Here is a 22,034-nt window from a genome sequence, read left to right on the forward strand (position 1 = left end):
CCCAAAATAAATATTTATGAGCTCCTAAAAATATTGGTTTGAATTTTACCTCTGGCCAATATTTTCAGGGAGAAACATGAACATTTCCTTGGACCTACTTGAAGAAATTTTTATCTTGGTCTTTTTCAAAAATGATTTCTGAGGCTTTCACATGTCCCCATTTCAAATTCATTGAAATTTAAACATGATGCACACATGACTAGCTAGTCTAGGTCATACCAGAACTAGGGATGTGACAACTCACCCCCACTAAACAAGAATCTCGTCCCGAGATTCAAGCGTTGGGTAAGATGAAGGGGGGGGGGGCGCAAACTAACACAATCTTCACGATCCAGGTTGCACTTCATAAGAACGTTGACTCGATCACCATCTTTGACCCGATGTCTTCCTCTGAGAACTCCAACTAACATGACAAGAAGAGGAAAGGAAAACTCTAGAAGAATCGATCTTCTCGAAGACCGAACAACTCAGGATCAACTCATGGGATGAGACATTGACACATCTCTCGAGCTGAGACACGAAGCATACATCTGAAGAAATGGAGTGAGACAGATGACGAGGGCTCGCTAGGTAGACAACAATTCCAGACTTAAGAATGTGGTGATCGGTTGTCAACGTAGTGAGGAGTTGAATTGCCATGATACCATAACGGGGCACTTTAGGGAAAGTGACTCGTAGGAATATCCCTTAAGTGGCAAAAGAATTACCTTTGATTCAGAGATGAAAGAAACTCTTTACACCAGCCTAAGGCAAAACACAATCGATCATTCGAAGTAATTCGAAAGAACGACATACTCAGTTTGGAAAGGAAACTAGAGTCATAAGACAACTCGGCAAATAGAAGACACATTCCAATTGATACCGGGGATATAACATAGTGACTGAGTGTGCTCTCAAGAACTTGAGCATTTCCATACTCATCAAGGTCTTACCAACATCTGTGCCGAGGATCTTGGCAACACATCTTACGACCATCATGAATAGTGATGGACAATGCAGATGCAAAGTAAGACAACACTTCCTCAGGTTTCACCTTAGCGAGGCCAAGGGAACGATATTTGGATGATCGACCAAGAGACATTAAGCACTCCGCTTCTATTGTTCCCCTTGATGTACCAGCTTAACCCAATGCCATTCGGTATCTGGAACATCAAGTAAAGGTCTGACTTCGGGAGCTCAAGGAGCCCATAAGGAACAACTTATGTACAAAGTCATACCAACTCCTCATGGAAGAATGGCCAAATTGTTGACTCAAGATACTACAATAATAGGTCTTCCGGCTGGGTGTGTTGGCCACGACATCCACGTCACCGGTTACAGAGAGACCAATATTATAGTTCTTGGGAAACATTACAACCATCATATCTGCCTGAGATTCAGATCTGGTTGGTGTCAAAATATTCCAGACTCATCAAGTCTAGAAAGAAAAATGAAGGTTTGCAACACAATCGACGAGATGACATTGCGAGATTCTCGGGAAATGAACTACGATAGCAAGCTCCAAAACATGAGCTGGTTCTGCTACAAACCTGTGAACACGTTGTCCAAGACAAGCATGACCACGTAGTAGTCTTATAATAAAACACTACCGAGTTCAGGTGGGGAACCATCGTCAATGATATCGGAGTCTCCACGCGTGGAAGTCCAAAGATTTCACCTTAGAACAGACTCCTTTATCTTGAACAAATCAATCAGTGGCTTAGTGTGCTAGGAAATACATGTGGAATGGAGGTAGCTAATCTCACCAACCAAAGTATAATTCGCACTTGCATGACTGGTTTGGGACGATTCCAGAGGATGCAACATTGACTTTCTTGAATTTACGGCGGCAACTTGCATCAAATGCACATGAATTAGAGGAAGTCATTTTTTTTCATCCGAACATATGCTTCATGAGCTAGCATGAAGAAATGCTTTCAAAAGTTTCCAACACTAGCTTAATGTTCAACAAAATTATGGAGAAGGCAAGGATCTTGTCGATGGGCTCAATCAACAACAATTCATCCAGGTTTCCATAAAAATGGAATTTCATAATTATGAGGACAAGTGATAGTATTGGTCAGACCAAAGGATATAATGGTGTATGCTTGAGGGATCAACCACGAGTAAGACAACATTAAGAACATCGTTGGTTCTGATTTGATTTGAGGATAGTCCACACTCAAATCCAAGTTTTGATAAGACAATAGATCCAGCAATTGGTCACGGAGATCAATCGATGAAGATATCATCTTTCTTCAACACACATATATAAAAGATATCCCTTTGAAATGAACTAAGTTAGGCAAAGCTTTTATCTTCCAACTCTCCAAGTTGTTGTTTAGCTTAACCAACTAGATCAGGGTATCCGACACAGAATCTTGGAGAAGGGGTGGTTTACAGTGATAAACCAACTTGATCACGAACTCAACATAGCGGTCAGGTAACGAGCTGGTGATACTTCCGAGAGGATATTTGGAAAATCACGAACCACCGGTATGTTACTAAGCTCGAGAACAATCTTGCTTTTCAAGGCAAGATGACATGATCAGAAGAGCAAGGGATTCAATCCTAACTCAAAGATCGAAGAGTGCACCAGAAATAAGGACAAGGTAGCACGATCAATCTTAGAATGATGATTCAAGAACCAACACGCTAAGAATGAAATTATTGTCCTTTAACTACCAAGCAACAAGGTTGCTAGGAGTATAGATTTCACACATCATAGTTCATCTGTCGGCATTCCGGTTGCAACAACACGGAGCCGAGAAATGAATAATGAGGGCGAGAAGTATCACTATATCAAGAGTTCATAAGAGGGTGTGCAATTCTCACGATACTCTTGTTATGAAAGAGGGTGATACTCCAAGGTAGAACAGAACAAAAGCTGGATTGGCATTTTGATCTGCGAAATACAACTACTTTGATCCAATCCTAGAAATGGATGAGATACTGGAGTTTGATTCTCCTGGTCATTCCAGAATAGAATGGCTTGACGGACCATAAGAGTAATAGGCATCGATGAACGAATGCACGCATACTCTTGATAATCAATTGATAGACGAGGGTCGGAAGACAACTAAGAGGGACAACTCAAAAGAACATATCATTTTCTGAGTTGTGGATGCATGGATTAGAATGTCGAACGAGTTCAACATATTTCTTCCAAACAATTCATGCAGAGAGGTAGGACTGACAGAGTCACAACATAGAATCAAGAACTCATCGAGAGCACTTTTGTTGTGATCTTTTGGTTCAAAGAACTTCTGCCATAAACGGTTCATAGTATCTGGAAGAAGGAAATACCATGGACCTCGAGGACTATCGCAAAGGTTACTAACATCCTAAAGGTACGAGCAACACTATCAACACGAGATAAGTAGAGTGGATCTTGGGTCAAGAACCCCGGAATAGAATGCCTACTAACTAAGTGGCATCACGGGATGCTTTCGAGAATGATGGCCAGAATTATCACACTGGGACCACAAAACATGGCTAGATTACTAGGTGATACTCTAAGACACCTAGGGTCATATCAATGATTCCAACAATTATGTCGAGGCAATAGAGTACCTCAACCCACCGATTAGTGTGGTTAAATTGGCCTAAAGGGACAGCGAGAACGGGAAGAAGGGATTGGCAAATGCATCAGACTGTTTAGAAACCTGGGATGACTCGGACAGCATAACGGCTGTAAATGCTCGAAAAAGATTTAAGACATCCTGCAAATGGTGGCATAACCACTCGATCATCATAATATCAAGGTTCTGAGATCAACTATGAATACACGGAGATAGTAGAAACTGAACTGAGGCTTGGATCCAACAATCCTATAAGTCTACAGATTAGTAACACGTGATCCTGATAGAAAGAAGAGAAAGCCTAGTTGCTTAACCCCGTAGGAAAGATAAGATGACTCAGATCAGAAGGGCATAAGGTATAAGGAGTAAAAAAGAGCCTTACGTTCCATCCCACAATCAATTCCCTTATATAACTAAAGAATTTCTAGACTCAACTTTGACCAGTTTGGCTTGGTAGTCCTACAGGCAGTCAAGCTCTGATACCAAATCTGTCAAGACCCCGACTCAATGCCACATTGATCTAGCATGTAACACCTCATATCACTTTGCGGCCTCACGCACGGTATTCCCATGGGTGTCGTCTTACCTTAGCCCGGGACCGTTTGCGCCTTTTGGCACACGTATATGATAGTGTCGCTAGCATCCATATGATAAGGAGCCCAGGCTGACATGGCTAGTCGTAAACCCAAAGTGGCACAAACTTATAGGGACAGGCATCCATGACCCAACATCGAACGTGTCGGTCATCAGCGAGTGAATCCAGGCTGTAGCACTAGCCTAGCAGGACTTCGGTGAACCGGGCTGTAGCGGGCTAACAAGACTCCGGTATTCATCGCGTGACATTTCCCCGAAGGGACAGACACATGAACGAAGAAGGACACATGCCGGCCAGCCTAAGTGTTCCGGAGCAGTAGCAAGCTACCATGGCTCAGTGGAAGCACTAGGAGACATTTCCCGGTAAGAGAGGCTACTAAGGATAAACAACTAGATAGTCAGATCCCACACATACCAAGCATTTCAATAACATACACACAATATGCTCGATATGTGCAAATACGACATGGCATCACAACATGACTCTACAACTCCAGTATTTTATTCAATAGGCTCCGAGGAGCGAGATATTACAAACATGGGTCTCATGACCCAACATTCAGAGCATACAAGTCAAAGCACAAGCGGAAGCTTAACATGTGTGAGAACAGACAACTAAAAATGAAAAAAGGCTGAGAAGCCTGACTATCTACCAGATCCTGCCGAGGGCACAAGATCGTAGCTGAGGTTACAAGTTAAACGTCGAAGTCCACGTGAAACTACTAGTGAGACGGAAGTCTCTGCAAAAACGTAAAATAGGCAAACGTGAGTACATAGGTACCCAGCAAGACTTACATCAGAACTAACTACATATGCATCATTTTCAATAAAGGGGATGGTGGAGTTTGACTGCAGCAAGCCAGCTTTGACTCGGTGGCTATCCTGAACTATGACTACAAGTAACTCTTTTGAGGTGGCCACATGAGTCCACATATTTACCATATCAATACACCACTATGGATCCGCTCCCGTCTCCCTACGAGAACGCCATCCATAGCACTCACGCTTATCTTGCGCATTTTAGAGTATCCACTTTCACTTGTCTATGAACTGTACAGGCAATCCAGAAGTCCTTTACCGCGGACACGGCTATTCGAATAGATAATGTTAACCCTGCAGGGGTGTACTTCTTCACACACGCTCTCGCCACTTACCACCATGTACACGTCGTGTATCTCGGCAACCTTCAAGCGGAAGCCTGGCGAGGGAGTCGGCCACGACCTGACTAACCACACAAGTCTCTAGTCCAGGTTTATCGCCTATTCAGGTTCCATCTGCAAGGAGATCCGGCCGGGGTGTCGCTCACGGCCCCAAACGATGTGAGCAGGGTTCCCAAGCCCACCATCCGGGTGCCACTTGGTACACCGTGCCACTGTGCCTAGTCTGTCCCAAGCCCACCTGTATCGGGTGCCACTTGGTAGACTACTAACACTACCTACAAACACCAGAAACTAGTTGCAACTCCTGGACATAGATCGAGTTGATTAATAAGTCGAGAGGGGCACTTAAGCATTCCAATATGTGGTAGTAGCTGTTCATGGATCACAAAAACAGAACTTAGTTCCTGAGGACGGCTTCAATGAGACAACCCACCATGTACTCCTACATGGCCTCTCACCGCTACCTTTACCAGATCATGTTCACACACTTAGCTCACACACAGTAGGACATGTTCATCACCATTCCAATTCATTCCCGATGAATCAGACCTGACTCAACTCTAAGCAATAGCAGGCATGACAAACAAGCATGAATGAGTAGGCACATCAGGGCTCAAACAACTCCTACCCATGCTAGTGGGTTTCATCTATTTACTGTGGCAATGACAGGTCATGCAGAGGAAAGGGGTTCAGCTACCGCAGCATGTAACAGATGAATTGTTGTTGTTCTAATGCAGTAAAAGGGAGCAGGAGGGAGAGAGTAGGATTGTATCGGAATGAAAAGGGGTTTTTTGCTTGCCTGGCACTTCTGAAGATAGTATAGTTCTTCATCGGTGTCATCGAACTCATGGTTGAACGTCGTCTACTAAGAGGGGACAATCACCGGCAAACGAGAGGGAACACAATCAATGCAATGCACAATATGATGCATGATCATGACATGGCAAAATGAGTGTGTTTTGGCTAATGCAACTTAGAAAAGATTGGTTTGAGTTCATTTGAATCAAGGATTCAAATGCAAACCCAAAATAAGAGGTCATATTAGTGCATTAACTTGTTTCACCTAAACAGCAAGGTTAAAGTGTTCTAACATGCATGAAACCAATGCAGATGGAAAGATTGGATTTTTCTGATCATTTTTCATATATAAATTATTTCATTTGGAGTTATAGATTAATTTATATGATTTTTAGAAGTTAGCACTATTTTCTGGAATTTTCTGAATAAAAATAAATCCAGAAAAGGCATTACTGCGTCAGCACTACATCACTGTGACGTCAGCAGGGTCAACAGGGCTGGTCCAGGTCAAACCTAACCAGTGGGGTCCACTGGTCAGTGACTCAGGGCTAGTTAGAGTCGCTGGCATGTGGGCCAAGTCAAAGTCCACGTCAGCTTGGTCAAAGCTGACGCGTGGGCCTACTGTTTTCAATAACTAATCTAATTATTTTTGTTTAGCAGTAAACTAAGAAGTGGGTCCCACTGTCAGTGTCTAGTGTTAGACTAACAGGGTTAGTTAGCCCTAATCTAATGACTGCCACGCGCGATAACCGGCAATTAGCCGCCGGTGCTAAGCAGGATGCGGCGGCGCTCCTCGTCCGGCCATCTCCGGCGACGAGAGCTCACGCGGCTGGGCTCTACGGATGCAGCGTGTCGAGGCGCATTGGTTGGTGGCTGTGGGTGGTGCCGGGGTGGACTACAGTGGCGACGGCAAGGACGACAACGGCGGTCGGAGCTCGGCTAAGCGCGGGCGCGGTGCTGCAGCTTGTAGGCGAGTGAACGGAGGTGCTAGGCAGCACCTAAAGGGCAGCAGGAGTACATCGGAGCTACTACGCGAGGCGGAGGTGGTCGGGGGCACGGAGCTCGCCGGCCATGGCGGACGGCGACTTCGGGGTGCTCGCGGGGCAGCGGCTACGGGGCACGCGAGAGAGAGAGAGAGAGGTGAGGGGAAAGGAAGAGGGGATCACGGCGGACTCGTAGAGCAGCTCAATGGGCTCGGGGAAGCTTTGGTTGCCGCGAATACGACGACGGCGATCCACGGCGGCCGAGGCCGAAGACGATGATGGTGGCGTCGCTTCGGGCGTCCCGCAGGCGCGAGCTTCGTCTTGGGGCTCCGTGGCGTCTAGGTGGAGCCTCTGGACAACATGGAGAGGCGAGGGAGAGGCGATGGCTGCGGTTGTGTTCGGCGGCAGCGACGACAGCGCTCGGTGGTTGCGTGCGAGAGAACCAGAGGAGGAGAGGGAGAACAGCGAGTGAGAGAGAGGGTACAGGGGCTTCGAGGCGTCTCCGTGGCGTCGCTAGAAGGGGCCGGGGAAGCAAGAGGTGGCCAGAGCAGCGTCGGCGCTCGCCACGCAGCTGTTTGTCCTCCTAGCAGAGGAGGAAGATGACAAGGGGGCGCTGGTGGGCTGGGCCGACAGCTGGGCTGCCAGCAAGCTACAGTAGCGGGCCGCAGGTGGGTGCAGGTAAGTCCTGCTCTATTTTATATTTTATGTTTTGTTTTCTATTTTCTGTAATTTGTTTTTGATTTAGTTTTCAAACTAAATCAAATTTACTGCTTCTAATAAATATTGTGTGGGCTAGTTGAGCTATTCTAGAGCCCCACACAAATTTACAGAATTATTGGACTTATATTAAATATATAGCAAATATAAATCCAATGCAAATAGTTGTTGCATTAACTCCAAATGCCCAAAATAAATATTTATGAGCTCCTAAAAATATTGGTTTGAATTTTACCTCTGGCCAATATTTTCAGGGAGAAACATGAACATTTCCTTGGACCTATTTGAAGAAATTTTTATCTTGGTCATTTTCAGAAATGATTTCTGAGGCTTTCACATGTCCCCATTTCAAATTCATTGAAATTTAAACATGATGCACACATGACTAGCTAGTCTAGGTCATACGAGAACTAGGGTTGTGACAAGCTGTCAGGACCCCGACTAAATGCCACATCGATCTAGCATGTAACACCTCATATCACTTTGCGGCCTCACGCACGGTATTCCCACGGGTGTCGCCTTACCTTTGACCGGGACCATTTGCGCCTTTTGGCACACATATATGATAGTGTCGCTAGCATCCATATGATAAGGAGCCCGGGCTGACATGGCTAGTCGTAAACCCAAAGTGGCACTAGGCTGGGTCATCGGCGACTGAATCCAAGCTGTAGCACTAGGCTAGCAGGACTCCGATGAACCGGGCTGTAGTGGGCTAATAGGACTCCGGTATTCATCGCGTGACATTTCCCCGAAGGGATAGACACAGGAACGAAGAAGGACACATGCCGGCCAGCCTAAGTGTTCCAGAGCAGTAGCAAGCTACCATGGCTCAGTGGAAGCACTAGGAGACATTTCTCGGTAAGAGAGGTTACTAAGGCTAAACTACTAGATAGTCAGATCCCACACATACCAAGCATTTCAATAACATACACACAATATGCTCGATATGTGCAAATACAACATGGCATCACAACATGACTCTACAACTCAAGTATTTTAATCAATAGGCTCCGAGGAGCGAGATATTAATCATGGGTCTCATGACCCAACATCCAGAGCATACAAGTCAAAGCACAAGCGGAAGCTTAACATGTCTGAGTATAGACATCTACAAATGAAAAAGGCTGAGAAGCCTGACTATCTACTAGATCCTGCCGAGGGCACAAGATCGTAGCTGAGGTAACAAGCTAAACATCAAAGTCCAAGCGGAACTACTAGCGAGACTGAAGTCTCTCTGCAAAATCATAAAATAGGCAAACGTGAGTACAAATGTACCCAGCAAGACTTACATCAGAACTAACTACATATGCATCATTATCAACAAAGGGGATGGTGGGGTTTAAGTGTAGCAAGCCAGCTTTGACTCAGTGGCTATCCTGAACTATGACTGCAATGTAACTCTTTGAGGTGGCGCACACGAGTCCACATATTCACCAACCAATACACCACTATGGATACGCCCCTGTCTCCCTACGAGAACGCCATCCATAGCACTCACGGTTATCTTGCGTATTTTAGAGTATCCACTTTCACTTGTCTATGAACTGTACAGGCAACCCAGAAGTCCTTTACCGCGGACACGGCTATTCGAATAGATGATGTTAACCCTGCAGGGGTGTACTTCTTCACACACGCTCTCACCACTTATCGCCGTTTACACGACATGTACTCGGCAACCTTCAAGCGGAAGCTCAGCGAGGGTGTCGGCCACGACCTGACTAACCACACAAGTCTCTCGTCCAGGTTTATCGCCTATTCGGGTTCCATCCGCAAGGAGATCCGGCCGGGGTGTCGCTCACGGCCCCAAACGATGTGAGCAAGGTTCCCAAGCCCACCATCCGGGTGCCACTTGGTACACCGTGCCTCTGCACCTAGTCTGTCCCAAGCCCACCTGTATCGGGTGCCACTTGGTAGACTACTAGCACTACCTACAAACACCAGAAACTAGTTGCAACTCCTGGACAGAGATCGAGTTGATTAATAAGTCGAGAGAGCTTGGAGCGCCCGGAGCCCAATGTGTGGTAGTAACCGTTCATGGATCACAAACACAGAACTCAGTTCCTGAGGTCGGTTTCAATGAGATAACCCACCATGTACTCCTACATGGCCTCTCACCGCTACCTTTACCAAATCGTGTTCACACCCTTAGCTCACACACAATATGACATGTTTCACAACATTCCAATTCATCCCCGATGAATCAGACCTGACACAACTCTAAGCAATAGCAGGCATGACAAACAAGCATGAATGAGTAGGCACATCAGGGCTCAAACAACTCCTACTCATGCTAGTGGGTTTCATCTATTTACTGTGGCAATGACAGGTCATGCAGAGGAAAAGGGTTCAACTACCACAACATGTAACAGTTGAATTGTTGTTGTCCTAATGCAGTAAAAGAGAGAGCGAGAGAGTGGGATTGTATCAGAATGAACAAGGGGGTTTTGCTTGCCTGGAACTTCTGAAGATAGTATAGCTCTTCATCGGTGTCATCGAACTCATCGTCGGAACCACATCTATCGAGAGGGGACAAACACTGGCAAACAAGGAAGAACACAATCAATGCAATGCACAATATGATGCATGATCATGACATGGCAATATGCTGTGGTTTGAGCTAATGCAACTAGCAGCAAGTTAAATGAAGTTGGTTTGAACACAAGATTCAAATTCAAACTCCATATGTAGATATTCATATGCCATTATTTGATTTGCCCTAAACAGTGGTCATAAGTTGTTCTAACATGCATGAAAACGGTACAGATGGATAAATTGGATTTTTCTAATCATTTTTCATATATAACTTATTTCATTTGGAGTTACGGTTGATTTTATATGAATTTTTGAAATTTAAACTAATTTCTGGAATTTCTAATTATTTTCTGATATATTTTAAAACCAGAAAATCACTTACTGCGTCAGCATGACGTAAGGCTGAGGTCAGCAGGTCAACCGACCACGTCCTGGTCAAACCTGACGCGTGGGGGCCACACGTCAGGGGGACATGGGCTAATCCCAGTCAAACCCAGCGCTGACTGGGGTTTGACCAGGGGTAGGGCCCACAGTCAGTGTCATTTGGGGGCTTAGCTGGCAGGGTTAGGACCTAATAGCGTCCATGTCGACAGTCACCGTAGTTTCGCCGGCGACGACCAAAACAACGACGGAGGCTCGCCCTACTTGAGCTACAGGCAGCGTCTGGACGCGCGATGGCCACCAGGAGGTAGCCCGCGCGCCCGCGCATCTAGCAGAGGCAGAAGCATGTTGCGGGGTGCAGTGTAGTGGCGGCGGCGACGGGTGGAGCGGCGGCCGGAGCATGGCTCGACCGTTGCGATGCCATGGCGTCGGCAGAACGACGGGTATGGTACGCGAAACACAACGGGGTTAGGGGTAATCGACGGCGGAGCTCACAGTGAGGTCGACGGGCGCGAGAGCGAGGTCAGGGATGCGTTGGTGCGGCCGGAACGGCGACGGCGATCTCGGGCGGCCGGAGGTGAAGACGACGATGGTGGAGGCGATGCAGACATTCCCGGCTCGCGTGGATCGGCAGGAAGGACGGGGGCATCACGGCGGTTCTTTTGGAAGCAACTACGAGGCGAGGGGTTGGCGGTGGACGCGGTAACAGTGGGCGGCGGCGACGGCTCCGCTCGGGCGCGAGCGAGGGAACAGAGGAGGGGGCGGGAGAGCCAGAGAGCGAGGGGAAAGTGAGGGGAGGCGTCGGGCGTCTCCGTGGCGTGAGGGGGAGGCAGGAGGTGGCAAGCAGGAGGTGGCCGCGTTCGGCTGCGCGCTCGCCACGCACCTGCTTCTCGTTCTGGCAGAAGGTTGAAGAAGCAGGCAGCGCTGGCTGGGCTGGGCCAACCAACTGGGCCGCCATGTGGCCTGGCCAGGTGGGCTGCCAGGTATAGGTTAGCTGGGCCAGGTTAGTTTCCTTCTTTTTTCACATTTCTATTTCTGTTTTCCAATATTTCAATTCTGTTTTGATTTGATTCACAGCCCAAATCATTTAGTAGCTTCTGAAAATATTTATGTGCCTTGATGCAATATATTCAAAGCCACTCATGGGTTTTTCAGAATTGTTGGACTTGCAATTCTTTAATAGAAGAATTAAATCCAACGCAAATATTTATTGATTTAAATCCAAATAGCCAGATAAATTCCTCAAAAATGTTCCATATTTTTGGTTTGGACCAAAACCCTTGCCAAAGATATTAAACATCATTGAAGAGCATTTTGGAAACATTGGATGCATTTTCCAGGGTTATTTGCCCTTCTTTTAATTAAAATTTTGAGGCTTCCAAATTTCCTCAATTCAAGTTTCAAAATTTTAAACATGATGCAAGCAAGATGCAAACACTAGGCAGCACCAGAAGCTAGGGATGTGACAACTCGCCCCCACTAAACAAGAATCTCGTCCCGAGATTCGACATGTGAGGTAAGAACACAAAGGGGACATGGAACTGACACAGTCTTCATGATCCATTGCTTCATATTGATCTTGACGTCTTTGCCTTCGAGATCTTGACCCAACACGATGACGACAGAAGGGTACTCTACAAAAAACGATCTCCTCGAAGATCAAGCACTCAAGATCAACTCATGGAGTGAGCATTGAAACATCTCTTGAATTGGGACACAAAACATACATCAAGAGGGATGGATAGTAACAGATGATGAGGTTCGATTTGGTAGAAAACAATTCCACACTAAAGTAGATGGTGGATGCGTTTCAACGTAGCGAGGACTGAATTGCCATGATCCCATAACGGGGCACCTTGGGATGGGTGACTCATAGAAATATCCCCTTAAGTGGCAAAAAGAATTACCTTTGATTTAGAGATCATTGAAACTCTTTATACCAGCCTAAGGCAATTCTCGAGCGACCATTTGGAGGGGTTCGGTAGCATGGCATACCCGGATTAGAATGGATGATGTGGATTACCTTGTTGAAAACAACACAAGGGATGATTTTAGTAACTGGGGAGAAGCTCAACAGTAGAGAGTGAGTCTACTGTTTGAAAAGTTATAGCGTAACCGAGGAGACTGAGAGCAATCCCAGTTAGTGCCGATGATAACACCTAGCGCTTGTGCGTGCTCTCAAGAACTTGAGCATTTCCATATTCATCAAGGTTTTACCAACATCCGTGTCAAGGGTGCTGACAACACAACATACTACCATGATGAATAGCGATGGACGATGCAGATGCAAAGGAAGATAGCACTAATCAGTCAGGTTCACGTGTTACTAATTAGTAGTACCTTATAGGTTTGATGATTACAAGCCTAGTTCAGTTCTACTACCCTATTATGTTGTTAAGTTGGACCCAGAACCTTGATATGATATTGTTGAGTGTCTATGCAATTCTTTGTAAAATGTCTGAAAATCCTTTTTGAGCATTTACAGCCGTTATGCTGTCCAAATTCTGCTAGAAATTCTAATGCCTTTGCATTGTGGTTGTGCTTTCATATGTCCACTCGTTCTCAAAACCAAGTGGTTCGCCTGACCCGGTGCCTCGATGTGCCCAGTCATACGGCTATGTTAGTCCGGGTAATGATCGAGACGGGTTACCGTTGGTATCCCGAATACACTGTCGAAGAGCAGTTCCGAGACTTTAACCAAAGCCAATATCTCTGCACTGTCAGGATATTTCCCTCTTATCCTGGATCTACCGAGCCCCTCCACTGTTCCTATGGACTCGGGGTTACTATTTAGATGGCTGTGCAGGATGCTGCCTATTCTATGATGACCATCATGCGAGTCAGGACTGGCCTGCTTCGGAACACCGACTTCCGGTATATGCCAGCTTCACTCCCTGGACCGCAGGGGTATCTCCAGGCTATCTATGCTGACTCCACACAGGAGGACTCACTAACTCGCACCACTGCCGAGATGCTCGAGGATAAGGACCGAGAGAATCGGGCCTTGAGACTGGAGCTTTTCAACACCCGTGCTAATCATTGGGCCACCTTGACTCGGTTTGCACCGGCTGTGCAAGCTGGATATATGGATATGAGAGATCTGTATCCTGTTAGATCTGCTCTGCCAGCCATGGTGGATTGGCGTGATATGGGAGGCATCACCCCACCCCGTGGTCCCCGCAGGCCACCGTTTGTTGGTCCAAGACCTCATCCTAGCCCCTATGGTCCACAAGCTCCTCAGGACTGTCTGTTTCCGGATGCTCATGTTGAACTTCCAGGCTATGGTGGTGACTTCTATGAGGACTACTACGGAGCTGTCTGAGTTAGTAGTAGTTTCACTAGTATTGTAATAGTTGTATTTCCACCGTCCTGCGTGACCTGTGGAGTATGAGTTAGTGGGTATCAATTCCGGAGGTGTAAAAAAAATAATGTATAGGAGCTTGGAATGCCTCCGATGAGATGTAATCTTCCTTTCACCGTAGTAGTACTTTGTTTGGTCTTGTACTAAACCTTGTATGGTGTGTATGACGATGGAATAAAAGAAGCAGTTTCTGTATCTACCATGTCATACGGATGATCATCTTGCATTCCGAGTTATCCATTACATTCTACATTTCTATGTCAGAATCTTATCATCCTGGACTAAACCATTGTCTTGTTTTCCTAGGATGGTCAACACCCGCAACAACCCTGCTCCCCCAGAGCAGGCCGAAGGCAGCAGAGTTGGGGAAGCAAACCTGCCTCACCCTCTTTCTCTGGCCGAGGTTATGCTGGAGGCTGAGAGAAACAAGCGGGAGACCAACCGTTTGTTGGAGCACATCGGACAGAACACATCACAGCATCAGAGGAATAACTTGGTGTCGCTCAGCGACTTCATCAAGTTACATCCACCTACCTTCCACCACTCCGTCGAGCCTCTCGACGCCGATGACTGGCTTCGCATCATTACTCACAAGCTACGTTCTGCACTCGTAGCCGAGGCTGATAAGGTCACCTTTGCTGCATATCATCTCGAAGGCCCTGCCAGTCTCTGGTGGGAGAACTATGAAGCCATGCGCCCAGCTGGCCATGTCACTACTTGGGCAGAATTTAGTGAGGCTTTCCGTGAATATCACATTCCGGAGGGTCTTATGGACCGTAAACGTGAGGAGTTCTGCAGTTTCACCCAAGGTCGACTCTCTGTGGACGCTTACAGCAGGGAGTTCGGTAACCTAGCACGCTATGCCACTGAAGAAGTCTCCACTGATGCCAAGAAGCAGGCAAGGTTCCGCAAGGGACTTAGCCCCGAGCTTCGCCGAGATCTCCGTCTGCATGAGTGCACCTCTTTTCAGAAGCTTGTGAACAAAGCCATCTGTGCTGAGATGGGTCAGACTGATTTCGAAGCAACACGCAAGCATGGCCATGACTTGGGTTCCTCATCCGGTGCTGGACCACAGAAGCGCCGGGTGTGGGTGCCTAACACTGCCCTGCCACCCAGGTTCACACCGAGGCCATCCTATCAGGCGCCTCGTCCAGCGCAGCAACATGCACCAGCTAAGCCCTATGGTGGGCCAACCAACAATGCTCCTCCACGCACCAGCCCCGTGACGTGCTTTAAGTGTGGGGAATCGGGCCACTACATGCGCGACAGTCCCCAGACCGGCCAGCAGGGAAGGTGTACTATGCCAAGCCGGCCACCACTGCACGTGGCCAAGTGAATTGTGTCTCAGCTGAAGAGGCTCAAGAGGATCCCAACGTCGTTCTCGGTACGCTCCTTGTTAATTGCCACCCGGCATCTGTTCTTTTCGATACTGGAGCATCTCATTCATTCATATCTGAGAGCTATGCTCGTCTGCATAACACCACAGTCTGTGATATGCCCACCTCCATGGTAATTCAAACCCCGGGATCCAAATGGCAAACTTCTAGAGTAAGCCATGGAAATGAAATTCAGGTCGACAGACTTGTCTTCCTTGCATCATTGATAGCTCTCAAATCTTCGGATATTAATATCATCTTGGGTATGGACTGGATGTCAGCCCATCATGCCAAGATTGATTGCTTCTCTAGGACTGTTCAACTCACGCACCCTTCGGGAAAGATAGTCAATGTCTTGACCCGAGTAGCCAAGCGACAACTATATTCTCTTAATGCCAGTCCCCTGCCAGACCTCGAAGACATTCCGGTAGTCCGCGACTTTCTGGATGTCTTTCCAGAAGAATTGCCAGGTGTCCCACCTGACAGAGATGTCGAGTTCATGATAGATCTCATTCCAGGAACTGTCCCAATTTCTAGAAGACCCTATAAGATGGCACCACTAGAACTAGCCGAACTTAAGAAACAACTCGGTGAGTCCTTGAAAAAGGGTTTCATCCGTCCTAGTTCATCTCCATGGGCTTGCCCCGTCCTCTTCATCAAGAAGAAGGATGGTACGGACTGGATGGTTGTAGATTATCGACCCGTCAACTTGGTCACAATAAAAAACAAGTATCCGCTATACAGGATCAATGATCTGTTTGATCAGCTCGCTGGATCCTCAATCTTTTCTAAGATGGATTTGAGGTTGGGCTACCATCAAATCAAAATCAGGAACGGGGACATTCCCAAAACGGCCTTTGTTACTCGTTACGGCCAATACGAGTACACCGTCATGTCCTTCGGTTTAACCAACGCTCCAGCCACCTTCTCTCGGTTAATGAACTCAATCTTCATGGAGTATTTGGATAAATTCGTCATGGTTTACCTCGATGATATACTCATCTACTCCAAGAACGAGGAAGAACATGCCGAGCATCTAAGGCTAGTGTTGATGAAACTTCGAGAGCATCGCCTTTATGCCAAGTTCTCTAAATGCGAATTTTGGTTGGCAGAAGTGACCTATCTAGGACATGTAATCTCTAGTAAAGGTATTGCTGTCAATCCCGAGTGAGTTCAAGCCGTCGTTAATTGGACTCCACCTGAATCGGTCAAGCAAGTTGGGAGTTTCCTTGGCTTAGCGAGCTATTGTCGCTGCTTTGTCGAGAATTTCTCCAAGGTTGCTAAACCTCTAACTGAACTCCTCAAGAAAGATAAAAAGTTCGAGTAGACTCCACAATGTGAGCACAGTTTTCAGGAACTGAAAAGACGCCTGACTTCTGCTCCCGTACTGGTACCACCAGACTTCTCCAAGGACTTTGTTATCTATTGCGATGCCTCGCGACAAGGAGTAGGTTGCATTCTCATGCAAGATCGACACGTAATTGCTTATGATTCACGGCAATTACACCCACATGAGGAAAATTACCCTAGTCATGATCTAGAGCTTGCAGCTGTAGTCCATGCACTCAAAACCTGGCAACATTACCTCCTCGGTAATCGTTCCGAAATCTTCACTGATCACCAAAGTCTGAAGTACATATTCACCCAACCGGATTTGAATCTCAGGCAAAGACGTTGGGTCAAGTTGATCATAGATTTCGACTTAGGGATAACTTAAACCCCAGGAAAAGCCAACATCATGGCTGATGCGCTAAGTCGTAAATCTTATTGCAACAATCTGATGTTGCAACAAAGTCAACCCCTTCTACACGAGGAATTTCGGAAGCTTGACCTTCACATCGTTCCTCAAGGATTCCTTTCCACCTTGGTGGCGAAACCTACTCTTACGGATCAAATCATCGCTGCCCAAAAACGAGATAAAGGAATATCTCGGATCAAGGAGAACATTGCTAGCAGAGATGCTAAATGTTTCTCTACAAATGATCATGGTATTGTGTATTTTGAGAATCGTCTAGTGGTTCCCAAGAACCAACACTTACGGTAGTTGATCCTTAAGGAAGCTCATGAATCTCCTCTCACCATTCATCCCGGTAGCACTAAGATGTATCAGGAACTACGCTAGGGGTTCTGGTGGACTAGGATGAAGAGAGACATTGCTCAATTTGTTGCTAATTGCGACGTCTGTCGTCGTGTAAAAGCAGAGCATCAACGGCCTGCTGGGACCCTTCAACCCTTAGCTATTCCTGAATGGAAATGGGATAAAATTGGTATGGATTTCATTATCGGTTTTCCCAGGACCAAGAGAGGGAATAATGCTATCTTCGTCGTTATCGATCGTCTTTCTAAAGTGGCCCATTTCTTGCCTGTTCGCGAGAGTATAACCGCTAGTCAGTTAGCAGACTTGTACATCTCCCGAATAGTGTCTCTCCATGGTGTTCCACTGGAAATTAACTCGGATCGAGGAAGTCTCTTCACCTCTCGATTTTGGGAAAGTTTCCAAAATGCTATGGGAACCCGCCTTTCCTTTAGCACTGCCTTTCACCCTCAATCAAGTGGTCAAGTAGAGCGCGTCAACCAGATTCTAGAAGACATGCTTCGAGCTTCTGTTATCTCATTCGGAATGGATTGGGAGAAATGCCTTCCATTTGCCGAATTTGCTTATAACAACAGCTATCAGTCTAGCTTGGGTAAAGCCCCTTTTGAAGTTCTCTATGGACGAAGGTGTCGAACGCCTCTTAACTGGTCAGAAACCAGGGAAAGACAATTCTTTGGCCCGGATATGATCCAGGAAGCAGAAGAGCAAGTTCGCATCGTTCGTGAAAAGTTGAAAACAGCCCAATCTCGTCAAAAGAGTCAATATGACCGAAAACATAAGGCTATGACTTTTGAGGTTGACGAGAAGGCTTACCTTCGGGTTACTCCTCTGAAGGGAACCCATCGTTTCGGTATCAAAGGCAAATTGGCTCCTCGCTACATTGGACCTTTTCGCATTATTGCCAAACGAGGAGAAGTAGCCTACCAATTGGAACTACCTCCGTATCTCTCCAGAGTCCATGATGTCTTCCACGTTTCTCAACTCAGGCGTTGCTTCTCGAATCCAATCCATGGAGTGGACCACGAAACGCTTGATCTTCAAGATAACCTCATGTATCGAGAGTACCCCGTTCGTATCCTCGATCAAGCCGAGCGTACCACTCGACGACATAATATCAAGTTTCTCAAGGTTCAATGGTTGCACCATTCTGAGAAAGAAGCAACTTGAGAAAGGGAGGATCGTCTTCGACTCGAGTATCCCACCTTCTTCCCGGAGGATCCTAAATCTCGGGACGAGATTCTTTTGAGTGGGGGTGAGTTGTCACACCCTAGCTAGTTCATGCATTAGAGTGTTGCATCATGTCTATTCCATTCAATAGAAACTTGAAGTGGGGATGACAGAACCCCCAACCCCCTCTGAATCCAACTAGGGTTTACTAAAAATATTTTCAATGAACCTGAAATGCCCTTCTAAAATGTCCATCATTTTTGTCTTGGTTCAGAACCTCTGCCAAAAGTGGTGCACAATTTTCTAGGTCATCCTAAGGTCTTTGAATTAAATCGTAAGTATTTGAATTTGGACGTTTAAAATTTATAAAATATTTTAAATGTCCAAATAATCCTAAACTAAAATGTTCCATGTTGTTTATACTCTAAACAGTGGGCATGAGCAGTTTTGGGATTTTTGGAGTTGCTTAGGTATTTTTAGAAAGTCCACAAACTTACAGAAAAATAGAAAAGGAAAATCAAAGAAAAGCAGAGGCTTACCTGGCGCCCACCTGGCAAGCCCACCTGCCGGCCCAGCCCAGCCACCGCTCCAGCGAGCTGCTTGGCTTGGCCAGGCAGGCAGCCAGGTGCTCGACGTCGGCACCAGAGCGTGCCACGCAGCTGCCCGCCGCCCTGCTTCCTCCCCTCACCGTTTTGCCGCCCTGGGTCGGTCACCCACTCCTCCCCCAAGCTCACAGACACGCCCCTTCCTCCCCAGTTCCTCTCCCTCGCTCTCCCGCACCATGGCCGACGCCACCGCAGCCGCACCATCACCGTAGTCGCGCTCTTCGTCGTCCCCGCACCGCGCCACCGTGTTAGGAGCTCCGCCGCCCTCCTCTCCTTCGAGCTAGCCGATCCCCGAGCGCTCACTTTCCCTGAAGCCTCTGCACCAACCTCGTCCGACCCCGCCACCGCTGGAGATCCCTTTCGCCGTCGCTGCCGCACCAGCTCGTCCCCGACCGCGCCGTCTGCTCCCTCGAGACCGCCGTGAGCCCAGCTACCTTCTCCCCCTTCCCTTTCTCGCTCTCGTGCACCACAGCGAGCACACGAAGCTTCACCGCACGCGCCGCCACTGAGCTTGTCGCCGATGTGACTCCGACCAACCACCGGCCACACCACCGTGTCCAACACACTCACCGCACTCGCAGGCGCCCAACGCGCCACTCCACGTGCCTCGCCGTGCCCCGTAGCTTCGGGTTCGACCTCACCCGAACTCCGACGACCGCCAAGGTCATCGCCGGGGACGTTTCCGGCCACCCCGAGCTCAACCACCACCACCAAGCGCCGCGGCTTGCTCCCAGCTATGCGTAGATGCCCTCCGCCGCTCATTTGGTCGCCGGAACGCACTAATGCACTTCCACCGCCGCGTCTGGCCTCGCCGGCGGTTAAACGTCGGTGGGTTTGACCCCGTGGACTTTGATTGGGTGGGCCTAGGTTGACTTCCCCTGAGTCTATGACAAGTGGGGCCCGTTCTGCTAATTAACTTAGATTAGCACTAACTAAATTTAGTTAGTTTAAATAACTACTGACACGCGGGACCCACTGGTCAATTTGACTTGGACCAGCTCCGTTGACCACTGACGTCATCCTGACGTAATGCTGACGCAGTAAATTATTTACTGGAATTATTATTACACAGGAAATTCCAGAAAATACCACAAACTTCGAAAAATCATAGAAAATAATCTGTAGCTCCAAATGCAAAGTGTTATATATGAAAAATGATCAGAAAAATCCAATCTATCCATCTGTACTGGTTTCATGCATGTTTAATCAAGGTAACCTGCTGTTTAGTACAGAACAAGTTTAAGCACTTAAAAGGGCCACTTATGAGTTTGAAACTTGAACCTTTGGTTCAAAATAGTTCAAACCCATCTGGTCTTAGTTGCATTAGCCCAATACACTCATTTTGCCATGTCTCATGCATGCATCATATTGTTGCATATTGTTTGGTGATGATTGTGTATCGGTGCTCTCTACGGCAGGTCCTGCCCCTGAGGAGTACCGTGATTACCCCAACGAAGAACAATACCAGTGCACCGACCCATCAGGCAAGCAACCAACCATTTGATCATATCGATACAATCCCATGTTCTCGCTCCTGCTCTCTTTTACTGCATTAAGACAACACGATTCAAACTGCTGTGTGCTGCGGTAGTTGAACCCATTTCCTCTGCATGACCTGTCATTGCCACAGTAACTAGATGAAACCCACTAGCATGTGCAGGAGTTGATTGAGCCATGTGTATGTGTTGTTCCCACCTTGCTATGCCTGCTATGCTTAGAGTCGAGTCAGGTCTGGTTCATCTGGGTGATGGGCTAGAGTGAAATGATCATGTCTGTATGAGAGTGATGTGTTGAACACGATTTGGTAAAGGTATCGATGAGAGGCCATGTAGGAGTACATGGTGGGTTGTTTCATTGAAGCCGTCCTTAAGCACTAAGATTTGTATGTGTGATTTAAGATTCAGCTACTACCATACATTGGGCCCTGAAATATGACCCCGCTCGACTTCTTATCCACCCTAGTCCTCATTCCAGGAGTTGCAAGTAGTTTTTGGTGTTTGTAGTTTACTGGAGGCCGTGGACAACGCTGACCGTGGGGTGGGCTGTGATGCGGTAGGTACGTGGCACGGTGAACCGGATGCCCGTTAGGTATCTCGGGAACCCTATTCACATCATTTGGGGCCGTATGTGGAAACCTCGGCCGGACTCCCTGCGGATGGAACCTGGATAGGCGATAAACCTGGACTAGAGACTTAGGTGTTTAGGTAGATCGTGGTCTACACCCACGTCGGCTTTCGCTTGAAGTCTGCCGAGCACATGTCGTGTGCAGACGCTAAGTGGTGGAAACATGTATGAAGAAGTACACCCCTGCAGGGTTAACATCGTCTATTCGAATAGCCGCGTCCGCGGTAAAGGACTACTTGGTTGCCTATACAGTTCATAGACAAGTAAATGGAAACTACTAAAAGCCTCAAGACAAGCGCGAGTGCCGAGGATGGCTCTTCCGTAGGAAGACGGAGGTGGATCCTCGGTAGTGTATTGAAGTGATGAGTAGTGGACTCGAGTGTGCAAAACCATTTCAAGTTGGAGTCTCGTAGGATAGCTTAGCCAAGAGTCAAAGCTGGCTTGCTGTAATAACCCCACGGACCCTTCTTGATAATGTGCATGTATGTAGGATCTGATGTAAGTCTTGCTGAGTACCTTTGTACTCATGTTGCTTTAATTTACATTTTACAGAAGATGCTACAACCCCTTCTGTCGGGTTC

The sequence above is a fragment of the Triticum dicoccoides genome, chromosome 3B (genome assembly GCF_002162155.2).
Source record: "Triticum dicoccoides isolate Atlit2015 ecotype Zavitan chromosome 3B, WEW_v2.0, whole genome shotgun sequence".
In the NCBI taxonomy this organism is placed as follows: Eukaryota; Viridiplantae; Streptophyta; class Magnoliopsida; order Poales; family Poaceae; genus Triticum; species Triticum dicoccoides.